The sequence below is a fragment of the Orycteropus afer genome, unplaced genomic scaffold (genome assembly GCF_000298275.1).
Source record: "Orycteropus afer afer isolate SDZICR_OR568_19922 unplaced genomic scaffold, OryAfe1.0 scaffold00185, whole genome shotgun sequence".
NCBI classification, from domain to species: Eukaryota; Metazoa; Chordata; class Mammalia; order Tubulidentata; family Orycteropodidae; genus Orycteropus; species Orycteropus afer.
In genome coordinates, this window is record NW_006921772.1 from 5,725,144 (window position 1) to 5,738,223 (window position 13,080).

Genomic DNA, 13,080 nt, shown 5'->3' on the forward strand with positions numbered 1-13,080 from the left:
AAGGTCATATTTTGGCTCCATGGACTTGTTTTAATTGTCTTCAACTTCAAGTTGAACTTGCATATGAGCAGTTGATGATCTGTTCCACAATCAGCTCCTTGCCTTGTTTTGGCTGAAGATATTGAGTTTTTCCATTGCCTCTTGCCACAGATGCAGTCAATCTGATTCCTGTGTACTCCATCTGATGAGGTGCACATATATATCCACCATTTGTGTTGTTTGACAAAAAGTATTTGCAGTGAATAAGTCATTGGTCTTGCAAAATTCTATCATGTGATCTCCAGCCATTATTTCTATCACTGAGGCCAAAATTTCCAACTACTGGTGAGTCTTCTTTGTTTCCAACTTTTGAATTCCAATCACCAGTGATAATCCACACATCTTGATTGCATGTTCAGTCAATTTCAGACTGCAGAAGTTAAAAAAATCTTCAATTTTCTCATCTTTGTCTTTGGTGGTTGTTGTATAGATTTGAATAATAGTCATGTTAATACTCAATCCTCCTTGGAGGTGTATGGATATTATCCGATCACTGACAGCATTGTACTTCAGGACAGATCTGGAAACATCCTTTATGATGATGAATGCCACACTAATCCTCTTCAACTAGTCATAGTAAATCATATGGTTGTCTGATTCAAAATGGCCAAGACAAGTCCATTTCAGCTCACTAATGCCTAGAATATCAATTTTTATGTGTTCCTTTTCAATTATGACAACTTCCAAATTTCCTAGATTCATACTTTATACATTCCATGTTCCAATTATTAATGGATATTTGCAGCTGTTTCTTCTCATTTTGAGTCATACTACATCAGTAAATAATAGTCCTGAAAGCTCTACTTTATCCATATCGTTAAAGTAGTTCTTTTATGATGAGGAAGCTCTTTCCCAATCGTCTTTTGAGTGCCTTCTGACCTGAGAGGCTCATCTTCTGGCACAGTATCAGACAATGTTTCAGGGCTATTCATAAAGTTGTCAAGTAATGTATTATATGGTGTTTCACTGCTATTCACAACGTTTTCCCTGGCAAAATCTTTAAGAAGTGGATAGCCTCTTCCGTCTTCTGAGTGTGTCTCAGTCTGGAAGCTGCACTGAAACCTGTCCACCAGGGGCAACCCTTCTGGCCTTTGAAGCACTGATGGCACAGCCTCCAGCCTCACGGCAACACACAAGCCATCATAGTATGACAAATGGACAGACAAGTTCTTCTCCTTTAGCTGTTCCAAACCCCTCTGCTCACTTCCTGGCCTTCCCCCTTACCTGCATCCACCCTTCAGCCCCAGCTTCCCATTTCCTATCTGTGGGCTCTCTCTCCTCTTACCTGTATCTGGCCATCATTCAAATAACATACATTTAATCCTACATAGTGAAGAAATACTAATAAAATGCTATTTTTTTCTCCTGATTCTTGCAGTTCTGCTTGACATTTCTTATGGAAAAGAGTATATGTTGCTAAAATTTTCAAAATTGATGTTTTAAACCACAATAACCTACATCAAGCCACATATTTCTCTTGAGCTCAAGGGCATGAGAAAGACTCTTCTCCTAGATACTGTAAGCATTCAGAGCAATGGCTATCTCCTTTACAATAGAATATAGCCCATCCTTCACAGCTATGCAATGAGTAGGTCGGTTAACCAGTGCTAGCAGATTAGTTTAGAATAACTGAGAGCTCCAACCACAAGTGAAAGCTGTATTCACTCAGAAGCTTTTTCCACAGACCTCCATCAAGTGCCCACATAAAACCTGAAAGTTGTAATGTGACCCTTTGCATGGTGCAAACTTTCAACTGGTTATATATGCTCCTTGGATCAGGCATGAAACACCACCAAATGTTGCCGTGGACCATATACTCATATAAAACAAAAGCACAAATCTCTTTGGAGATAATTTAAATCTTTCCAACCCCAAAACCTGAAAACCAAACTCAGTGCTGTAGAGTCAATTAAACTCATAGTGACACCTCCTTGGGTTTCCAAGGTGGTATGTCTATGGAAGTAGATTACCCAATCTTCCTTTTGAGGAGTGGCTGGTGGGTTTGAACCACCAGCCTTCTAGTTAACAATAAAATTCCTTAGGCACTATGCTATCAGAGCTCCCTATTCTAATCATCTTCCAACCCCAGGACCTAGCTAAATATCCACCACTTCTAAGGAAAGGTGGAAGTAAAAGCTTTCTGTCTCAGAGAAGTAAAAAAAATCTCTTTGTCCTGGAAGCTTGCATCAGTACATAGCTGAAGTCACCTGTAACTAGGGGAAGGGGCTGACCTCTCTCTCACACCCAAATTCCAACATAAATGCAAGCTTAAAATGTCCTATATCCAAGGCTTATAGTCACAGACTGTGGTAGTTAAGTTTGTGTGTCAACTTGGCTGGGTCTGGTTGAGTGGCTGGGCAGCTGGATGTAGTATTCCCCGTGATGAGACCAGTAATCAACTCCATGGTGGAATCTATTATGAGCAGCTGAGTAGCTGCTTAGGGATGTGGTCTGCTTCCCTTATATAAGGAGAAGCCTTGGGGAATGGTCTCTAGCTTATGGCACACTTGAACCCTGCATGAAGCTGTGTCATTGTTCAGCAGCCTGCCATGCTCTGTTGACCTTGGGACTTACAACAGACTTGAAATAATGGCCTGCCATGTGGTTTGGTAACCTCAGGAATGTGCCTTTTCACTTGTTGACTGTGGGTTTGTCAACCTCGGTTGCTAGCAGCTGCCTGAGTGGAGAGATGCCTCTAGCTTCAATGGGCTTGAAGCAAGAGGCAGAGCTGAAGCCCAAGGTCAAGGGGCTTTCACACAGCCCCTAGAGCCTGGCACTTTGAATTCGGACTTAAAGCCTCCAAAGTTGTAAGAGAATAAACTCCTGTTTGTCCAAGCCATCGCATTTGTGGTATATTCTTGTCAGAGTGACACTAGGTAACCACAACACAGACTCTGCATAATACTAAAGTTAAAAAAATTAATAAATAAAATAATAATACACCTGAGAACTTCCTTGCTGCAATACTATGAACCCAGCATTCTATTAACAAAGGCAGGACAAGAAAAACTCTCATTAGCAGCATAGATATTCAGGAAATACTAAAAGCTGAGATATTGTAAAAATACTGAGAAAAATACTCTGGCCTTCTAGGCCATATACTAAGCACAAGGTAACAATAGCCTACTATCAGAGGAATTTGGAGCCTATGAGGCATAGATAGGCCTGGGATAATATCAAAGAGTCTAACATAGGTGTAATTGGAATCCAAAGAGGTCAAAAGCTAAAGAATGAGATAAAAAGAGTAATTGAAGAGTCAAAGGCCAAGAATTTCCAAAATTAGTGGAAACAATGAACAACATATTCAAAAAAGCTTAGAAAACTTGTTGTGATTAGTTGCTTTCAAGTCAATTCCAGTTCACAGCAACCCCTTTGTGTTACAGAGTAGAACTCCATAGGTTCCATTGGTTTCTTGGTTGTAATCTTAATGGAAACAGACTTCTAGGCTTCTTCTTCCACTGAGTTGCTGGGTGGCTTTGAACTGCCAACATTTAGGTTAACAGTTGTGTGCAAACCATTTGTACCACTCTAGGAAATCTGGTAGTGTAGTGGTTAAGGAATTTGGCTGCTAACCAAAAGTTCAGTTGTTCAAACCCACCAGCCACTCCATGGAAGAAAGATGAGGCAGTCTGTTTCCACAAAGATTACAGCCTTGGAAACCCAATGGGGAGTGCTATAAGTTGGAATCAACTCAATAGCAGTGAGTTTGTGAACCTTCTAAAAAAACAAACATAACAGAATAAATATATTTTAAAAAATAAAATAAATGTGAAACAAGGCAAAATTAAACCAAATGAACAAATAATAAAAACCTGGACTCAATATAGCCAAATTGATGAACGCCAAAGAAAAAGAGAAAACCTTGAAGACAAAGAAAGAAGAAGAATCATTAGATATAGAGGGGAAAAGATACGAATTATAGCTCACATTCCATTTGAAATTACCTAAGCCAGGGGGTGGAAAAAAAAAAGCAAAATGTTTATGGTTAGAAATTTTAAAAACTCATTAAAATTTCTATATCCACCAAATATGTCCTCAATAATAATGATAAAATAAAGATTTTCTCAGAAAAACAGAAGCTGAAAGAACTCATTGCCAGCATACCTGGAAATAATAATAAATCTAGAAAATATTAGAAGTTCTTCAGATATAGGAATGTAATGACAAATGGAAATGTGGATCTATACAAAGAATGAAAAATAACAGAAAAAGTAAAATTGAGGATAAATATAAAAATCATTTTTTTCTTACTTTTAATGTAAAAGGCAATTGACAATTTAAATCAAGAAGAGAACAATGTATTTTCGGGTTTAGAATATAAGAGAGAACATACAGAACATGGAGAAGTTAGGTGTATGGCAGTGATTACATAAAGGACAGAAGGAAGAAAATGAAAATATATAAGATTTTGACACTGTTCATGAAGTAATCAGTTAGATTATTTAAAGGAAACTGTGACAGCTGAATGGAACCCTGGTGGTGCAGTGGGTAAGCACTCCATTGTTAACCTAAAGGTTGGTGGTTTGAACCCAAAAGCTTCTTCCCAGGAGAAAAATGTGGAAGTGTGCTTCCATTAAGATTTACAGACTTGGAAACCCTATGGGCAGTTCTACTGTGTCCTATAGGATCACTATGAATTGGAACTGATTCAAAAGCAATGGGTTTTGGTTTTCATTATAACTTAAATTCTATTGAGAGCTCTAGCTCATACATTAAAAAATATATAAAAAATAAAACTAGTAAGCCAATTGTGAAGGTATGAAAATATTCAGAAACAATATCCAGAACTCATTGCTGCAATATTTCCTTTTGTCTCCCTGATCAGTTTTCTTAGGGCAACATATATTATTAAACTTGACAGTGAGTTGGGAATAATATAAAGTTATTGAAATGCCTTGTCTCCCACCCTTGATACCCACCTTCCAACTCTAGAAAACTTTCCAGTGGAGTCTGCTCTACATTCCGTTTCACATGTTATCTGAGAACATGTCCCTCTTATCAACTTAGCAAATTCCATAACACTTTTCTCCTCCTGCTTTAAGCAACTGATGTGTTAATTGCCTATTCCAATTTTCAATGAGAACACAGCTCTGAGGGTGAAAAAGATTTTTTTTTCTTTTTTTTAAATGTTACATTATATTTCCTTCTCCTGTTTTGTACAATAGTAGCAAAAAGGTATATATACTTTGACCACAAGAAATATATATACCAAAAAAAAAAAAATCACTGCCATCGAGTGGATTCTGACTCATAGCAAACCCTTCTTGGGTTTCTGAGGTGGTATCTCTACCAAAGAAGATTGCCCAGTCTTGCTTCTGAGGAGTGGCTGGTAGGTTTGAACCACAAGCCTTCTAGTTATCAGTCAAATGCCTTAGGCAATACGCCACTACTTGGGCCAAACTGATAGGCAATTCTCTGTTCCCAACAATTAATTTTATCCTTTGTGGTTACTTCTGTAACAAAAGATAAAGCTTAGAGCGAACAAAGTGCCAATTCCACTTAACACTCATTTGTAGCTCAGTTCTTTGTCCTTGCAGCATTCTGTCTCAGACAGTATTTAGGATATTTCTTCCAGGTTGACACTGAGTATAGTTCCTCACCCAATGGTTTTATCTAGTGTGAGATCAATCTGTTGTCATTTACTCCAACTGTTGATGTAAATAAGTAGCTAGTTAACCAGGGCACCTGCCTTTGCATTCTAATCCCTTCCTGAGCACCAGTTGCTGTCACATTGATTCTGACTCATGGAGACCCCAGGAGTGGCAGTGTAGAACGATGCTCTTTAGGATTTTCAAGGGTTCATTTTTCAGAAGCACATCATCAAGACTTTCTTCCAAGGTGCCTCTGTGTAGACACAAAACTCTGACCTTTCAGTTAGCAAATGAGTGTGTTAACAGTTTGCATCACTCAGGCACTCTTTCTGAGACACACTTAGATCTTTTTTGTGTATGGATATTTACATAAATCAGCTTAATTATTCTTCTGAATTCTCATAGAGATTTCCATAACTTACTTCCATTACAGTTTTTATATACTTTTAAATCAAACAGTTATATAGGGCTCAATTTATTTGGCCATAATTTAAAGTGTCTAGCTTTTGATAATTATCAATTCCAAGTAATTGTACACTAGATTATGACACTGTGATGGTGAACTCAAATATCTCTGTGGCAAAAAATGCATGTGTATATTAATGCCATTCCAGAAAGATGTGAATTAGATTCTGAGACAGAAATAGAAAAGACACTTTTTAAATAAATAGCCAAACACTTCTCAAGGGCACAAGCATAATTCCTCCCCAACTCTAAATAAACTGCTTTCAGATCCACCCTTTATGCACATTTACCCTTGTTTTCCTCCAACTAAGATTTTAGGATCTCTGGTAGCATAGTGCCTAAGGCACTTGACTGCTAACCAGAAAGCTGGTGGTTCAAACCCACCAGCCACTCCTTGGAAGGAAGGTTGGACAATCTACTTCCGTAGTGATACTGCCTCGGAAACCCAAGGAGGGGTCACTATGAGTCAGGGTCGACTTGGCGGCACATAACAACAACAACTAAGATTTTACCCTCTACAAGTCATTAGCAACAGATTTCTGAATAAGAGAGCTCTCAATCCAAGTAATCCTTCAATAAGCCAAGCAACCTAATTTGCCTTTACTGGAAGAAATCATATGATTCAGACCTTGCAGCATGGGTGTGGGGAGATCCTTTTAAGGCTCTGTCCTCGGTCTTACAAACAGTGAACCTCTCTACTTGTGCATTTAGTGAAATTGCCCATTGTATGCTCTGTATTATACCATTTCAATGTTGTAGTTTTGCTGAGGGAGCTCTGGTAGCATAGTGGTTAAGACACTTGCCTGCTAACCAGACGGCTGGTGGTTCAAACCCACCAGCCACTCCTCGGAAGGAAGGTTGGGCAATCCTACTTCCGTAGTGATAACTGCCTCGGAAACCCAAGGAGGGGTCGCTATGAGTCGGGGCCGACTCGACGGCACATAACAACAACAACAGTTTTGCTGAAGTGATCTCTCTTTTCTGGTGTTTCTATGACATTACCTATGACATGACTTATAACATGAGAGGGATTTCTCATTCCAGCATTATCTGATGGGTTTTCATGGTGGAAGAAATCTTTTTAAATGCCCTCCAACAAGCTGGAAATTATCTTTCAAATAGGCTATTAGGAGTGATTGCTTGCTGAAAGGTAAGACCACTTAAAACACTGATGATGACCAAAGACTCTAGCCTTCAGTATGGATTACAGCTCAACATTAAGAAAACAAAAATTCTCACAACTGCACCAATAAGCAACATCATGATAAAGGGAGAAAAGATTGAAGTTGTCAGGCATTTCATTTTACTTGGATTCACAATCAACAACCAGTAAAGCAGAAATCAAGAAATCAGATGACCTATTACACTGGGCACATCTGCTGCAAAAGACCTCTTTAAAGTGTTGGAAAACAAAGATGTCACTTGAAAGACAAAGTGTAACTAACCCAAACCATGCTATTTTCAATCACCTCATACACATGTGGAAGCTGGAATATGAATAAGGAAGACTAAAGATGCCTTTGAATTGTGATGTTGGCAAAGAATACTGAAAACACCATTGGCTGCCAGAAGAATGAACAAATCTGTCCTAGAAGAAGTGCAGCTGGCATGTTTCTTGGAAGTGAGAATGACCAGACTTTGTCTCACCTACTCTGTTCATGTTGCCAGAAGGGACCATTCTCTGGAGAAGGATATCATGCTTAGTAAAGAAGAGGTTCAACACAAAGGGGGAAGGCCCTAAACAAGATGGATAGAGTGGCTACAACCATGGATTCAAGCATAGCAAGGATTGTGTGGTTGGTGCAGGACTAGGCAATGTTTCATTCTGTTGTACATGTTGTTGTGGTGTGCCATTGAGTCATCTCCCACTCATAGAGACCCTATGCAGAGCAGAACGAAATACCGCCCGGTCCCACACCAGCTTCATGACCCTTGCTATACTTGAGCCTGTCGCTGGAGTCACCGTGTCAATCCATCTCATTGAGGGCTTTCCCTTCTTTTGTCAACCCTTTGTCTCATCAAGAATGACATCCTTCTACAAGGAATGGTCCCTTCTGACAACATGACCAAAGTAGGTGAGATGAAGCCTGGCCATTCTTGCTTCCAAGAAGCATTCTGGCTGCAATTCTTCTAGGACAGATTTGTTAGTTCTTTTAGCAGCCTGTGGTACTCTCAGCATTCTTCACCAGCACAACTCAAAAGCATCAACTCTTCTTCAGTCTGCCTTATTCATTGTCCAGTTCTCATGTGAAAATACGATAGCCTGTGTCAGCTAGTCCTCATGGAGACATCTTTGCCCTTCAGCACTTGAAAGAGGTCCTTTGCAGCCGATTTGCCCAGTGGTATACACTTGTCTGATGTCCTGACTGCTGCTTCCATTGGCATCGATTGTAGAACCAAGCAATACGAAGTCTTTGATAGCTTCAATCTTTTCTCATTTATCATGATGCTGCTTATAGGTCCAGTTGTGAGGATTTTTGTTTTCTTTGTATTGAGATGTAATCCATACTGCAGATTGTAGTCTTCAGTCTTCATCAGTAAGTGCTTCAAGTCATCCTCGCTTTCAGAAAGCAAAATTGCATCATCAGCAAATTGCAGATTGTTAATGAGTCTTCCCCCAATCCTGATGCCATGTTCTTCTTCATATAGTCCAGCTTCTTGGATTATTTGCTCAGCATATAGATTAAGTATGGTGGAAGGATACAACCCTGGCACACTCCCTTCTGGATTTTAAACCATGCAGTGTCCCCTTGTTCTATAAGAATGACAGCATCCTGGTCTAGGTATAGGTTCCTCACAACTACAGTTAATTATTATGGAATTCCCATTCTTCTTAATGTTATCCACAATTTGTTATGATCCACACAATCAAATGTTTTTGCATAGTCAACAAAACACAAGTAAGCATCTTTCTGGTATTCTTTGCTTTGAGCCAAGATCCATATGACATCAGCAATGACATCTCTCATCCCACATCCTCTTCTGAATCCAGCTGGCATTTCTGGAAGTTTTCTCTCAATATACTGCTGCAACCGTTTTTGAATTATCTTCAGCAAGGCTTTACTTTCATGTGATATTAATGATATTGTTCTATAACTTCCACATTCTGTGGGATCACCTTTCTTTGGAACTGATACAAATATGGATCTCTTCTAGTCAGATGGCCAGGTAGCTGTCTTCCAAATCTCTTGGCATAGCCAAGTGAGTGCCTCCAGTGTGGCATCCTTTTGTTGAAACATCTCAATGGCATTCCATCAATTCCTGGAACCTTGTTCTTCTTCAATTCCTTCAGTACAGCTTCAACTTCTTGCTTCAGTACCATTGGTTCTTGATCATATGCCACCTCTTGAAATAGATGAAGCTCAACCAGTTCTTTTTGGTACAATGACTCTGTATTCCTTCTGTCTTCTTTTGATGCTTCCTGCATCAATATTTTGCTCCTAGAATCTTTCAATATTGCAACTCGAGGCTTAAATTTTTCCTCAGTTCTTTCAACTTGAGAAATGCCAAGCATGTTCTTCCCTTTTGGTTTTCTACCTCCATGTCTTTGCACATTTCATTATAGTAATTGGTTTTGTTTGCTCAAGCTACTCTTTGAAATCTTCTGTTCAGCTCCTTTATCTTGTCATTTCTTCCATTTCCTTTAGCTACTCTCCACTCAAGGGCAGGTTTCAGAGTCTCTTCTACATCCATTTTGATCTTTTCTTCCTTTCTCATCTCTTTATAATTACCTCTTATTTTCTTCATGAATGATGATCTTGATGGCATCCTACAATTCTTCTGGTTTTTGGTCATTGTTGTTCAATGCATCAAATCTATTCTGTAGATGGTCTCTAAATTCAGGAGGGAAATATTCAAGGTCATATTCTGGCTCTCGTGGACTTGTTTTAATGGTCTTCAACTTCAACTTGAACTTGCATATGAGCAGTTGATGGTCTGTTCCACAATCAACTCCTGGCCTAGTTTTCACTAAAGATATTGAGCTCTTCCATCACCTCTTGTCACAGATATAGTCAATTTGATTCCTGTGTACTCCATTTAGTGAAGTCCACGTGTATAGCCACCATTTGTGTTGTTGAAAAAAGGTATTTTCAATGAATAAGTCATTGGGCCTATAAAATTCTGTCATGTGATCTCCAGCATTATTTCTGTCACCAAGGCCAGAAATTTTCCAACTGCCAGTCATTCTTCATTTCCAACTTTTGCATTCCAGTCACCAGTGATAATTAACACATCTAGATTGCATGTTTGGTCAATTTCAGACTGCAGAAGTTGATAAAAACCTTCGATTTCCTCATCTTTGGCTTCTGTAGTTAGTGAGTAAATTTGAATAATTATAGTAGTAAGGGGTCTTCCTTGTAGGCATATGGATATTATCCTATCACTGACAGCATTGTACTTCAGGGCAGATCTTGAAACATCTTTTGTAATGATGATTGCCACACCATTCCTCTTCAAATGGTCATTCCCAATGTAGTAGATCATATGGTCGTCTGATTCAAAATGGCCAAAACCAGTCCATTTCCACTCACTAATGCCTAGGATATCAGTCTTTATGCGTTCCATTTCATTTTTGACAATTTTCAATTTTCCTAAATCCATACTTCGTACATTCCATGTTCTGATTATTAGGGGATGTTTGCATCTGTTTCTTCTCAGTTTGAGTCATGCTACATCAGTGTATGGAGGTCCTGAAAGCTTTACTTTATCTATATCAGTAAGATTGGTTTGACTCTGATGAGCCAGCTCTTTCCTAGTCTTATTTTGAGTGCCTTCCAACTTAAGGGGCTTGTCTTCCTGCACTGTATTGGATAATGTTTCCAGGCTATTCATAAAGTTGCTCAGTAATGTGTCAAACAGTGCTTTTCTGCTATTCATAAGGTTTTCCCTGGCCAATTCTTTTAGAAATGGATGGCCTCTTCCTTCTTCCTAGTCTGTCTCAGTCTGTAAGCTGCATTGAAACCTGCATACCATGTGTAACCCTGCTGGTGTTTGAAACACCTGTGGCACAGCCTCAGGCCTCACAATATATGCAAGCCACCACAGTATGACAAACTGACAGACAAGTTCATCTCCCTTAGCAGTTTGGAATCTCTCCTCCCTCCCCTTAAATGGATCCTACCTGGATCCTGTGGCTTTGTCATCCCTGGTGTTCCCTCCTTTTTCTGCCTCTGGGGTGGGGCCTGTCTCCTTCCCCTTACCTGAATACTGTGCCTTTGTTGTCCCCAGCATTCCCTCCCTTTCCTGTTGTACATACAATTGCTGTAAGTTAGAGCCAACTTGACAGCACATAACAATAACTATATTAGGAGTGATAGCTCAACCAGCTCTTAAGCTCAAAATTGCAGCAGGGCTTACTATGTAGCCTTATTCATGTTCTACCAAAGGGTCCAATCTGCATGTGTCCTATTTTCAATCACTTTTGACGTCATTTGAATGAACAGATCATAAATTCTCAGTGGACCTACCTGAGTCAGCCTTCAATCAATATTTTATTGCTTCTTTTTGCTCAAAGTCCCATTCAAATTCAGATTCCTTTCTAATGACATTGTAACTAGAGGTCAACAGTATTCTAAGTGGGTATGAAAGATGTATTTATTGATTGCTCAATTCCATGTAATTAACCAACATTTTATATCATGATCAAAGCTCTGAATTTTGTGTGCATTTATCAACCAATCTTTATTTGTCATGTGGGTGACCACAATTCTTACCAATTCTTTCTTGTGGTTCTCCTTTCATTAGGCTGTCTTCAACTTATTAACTTACTCTTGTTAATTACCAATTCTAAGCTGCTGCACACTAGATTATCACAATGTGCTGATGAACTCAAATATCCCTGTAGCAGAAACATACATGTACATTAAGTGCCGTTCCATAAAAATACAAATTGTTTTTGAGATTCTGAGATAGAAATGAAAAAGAAAATTTCTAAGACCACAATAGCATATTGGTCAACTTGCCTTTTACCATATGAGTACAGCTGAGGTAATGGCAGGACCATCCTCTTTCAGCCCCATACACTACCCTTTATCTCTGGAAAATCTTTCTTGCAAGCATTCTGTTCAGACAGGGCTGTTAGAAAGAGAAGTATTGGAAATCAGTAATCCACACAGAACCATTTTTTAAAACAGGGCAATTATTTTTGTTGCCCTCCTGGAAATCTATAATGCTTACAAGGAGATGGGGATAAGGTCCTGCCAAATGAAAAACACAGTCAGATAGGAAGAAGCTTTATTCAGAAGAAAAGAGGGAGAGAAAAGTGGGAGAATGAAATGTTATAATAGGGAGAACCATAAGATCTGCAAGCTCCCACAGAGTTTGAGAAAAGGCACTTTCTTTTATAAAAACTTAGAGTAAACAAGACTAGAAAAAAAAATAGAGGTGGTGAAATGGAATGAAATGGTGACATCATCTGTAGTAAATTAGAACATTTTACACATGAAGTCTGTCTACTCTTCAGAAGGGATCCTGAGAAAGGGGTAGTTTGTTGGCGCAGGTTAGGACAAAATTCAGGGACTTGGAAGGAGAGTAGCTTAATCAAGATTTGGTTAAAATGAATTTAATTTCTGATTGATCAGTAGGGACAAGCAATTCAATTCAGTTACTGTGATAGTTGGAGATGTGTGTCAACTTGGCTGGACCCCAATTATGTGTGGTTGTTCCCATGATGGGATCAGATCACTGTGTTCTCAGTGGCCAATCTGCCCAAGGGGAGTTTCCCTAGGGGTGTGGCCTATTTCCAGGATATCCAGGGTCATCCTGGGAAGAGAGACTTTCTTTGGTGGATTGGGACCCTGGTGTGCTGACTCCAACCTTCTGTGAGTGAACAGCCCACCGCTCAGCCAGGAGATCTTGGATTCGTCTTTAGTTGGAGTCAACAACCAGTGTACTGTCTGCCAGCCTTGAATTTCTCAGCCCCCTGCACTTGCGGAAGCTAAGGCTGCCTCCAGCCCAATGTTTCCTCCAGGGACTTTGGACTTGC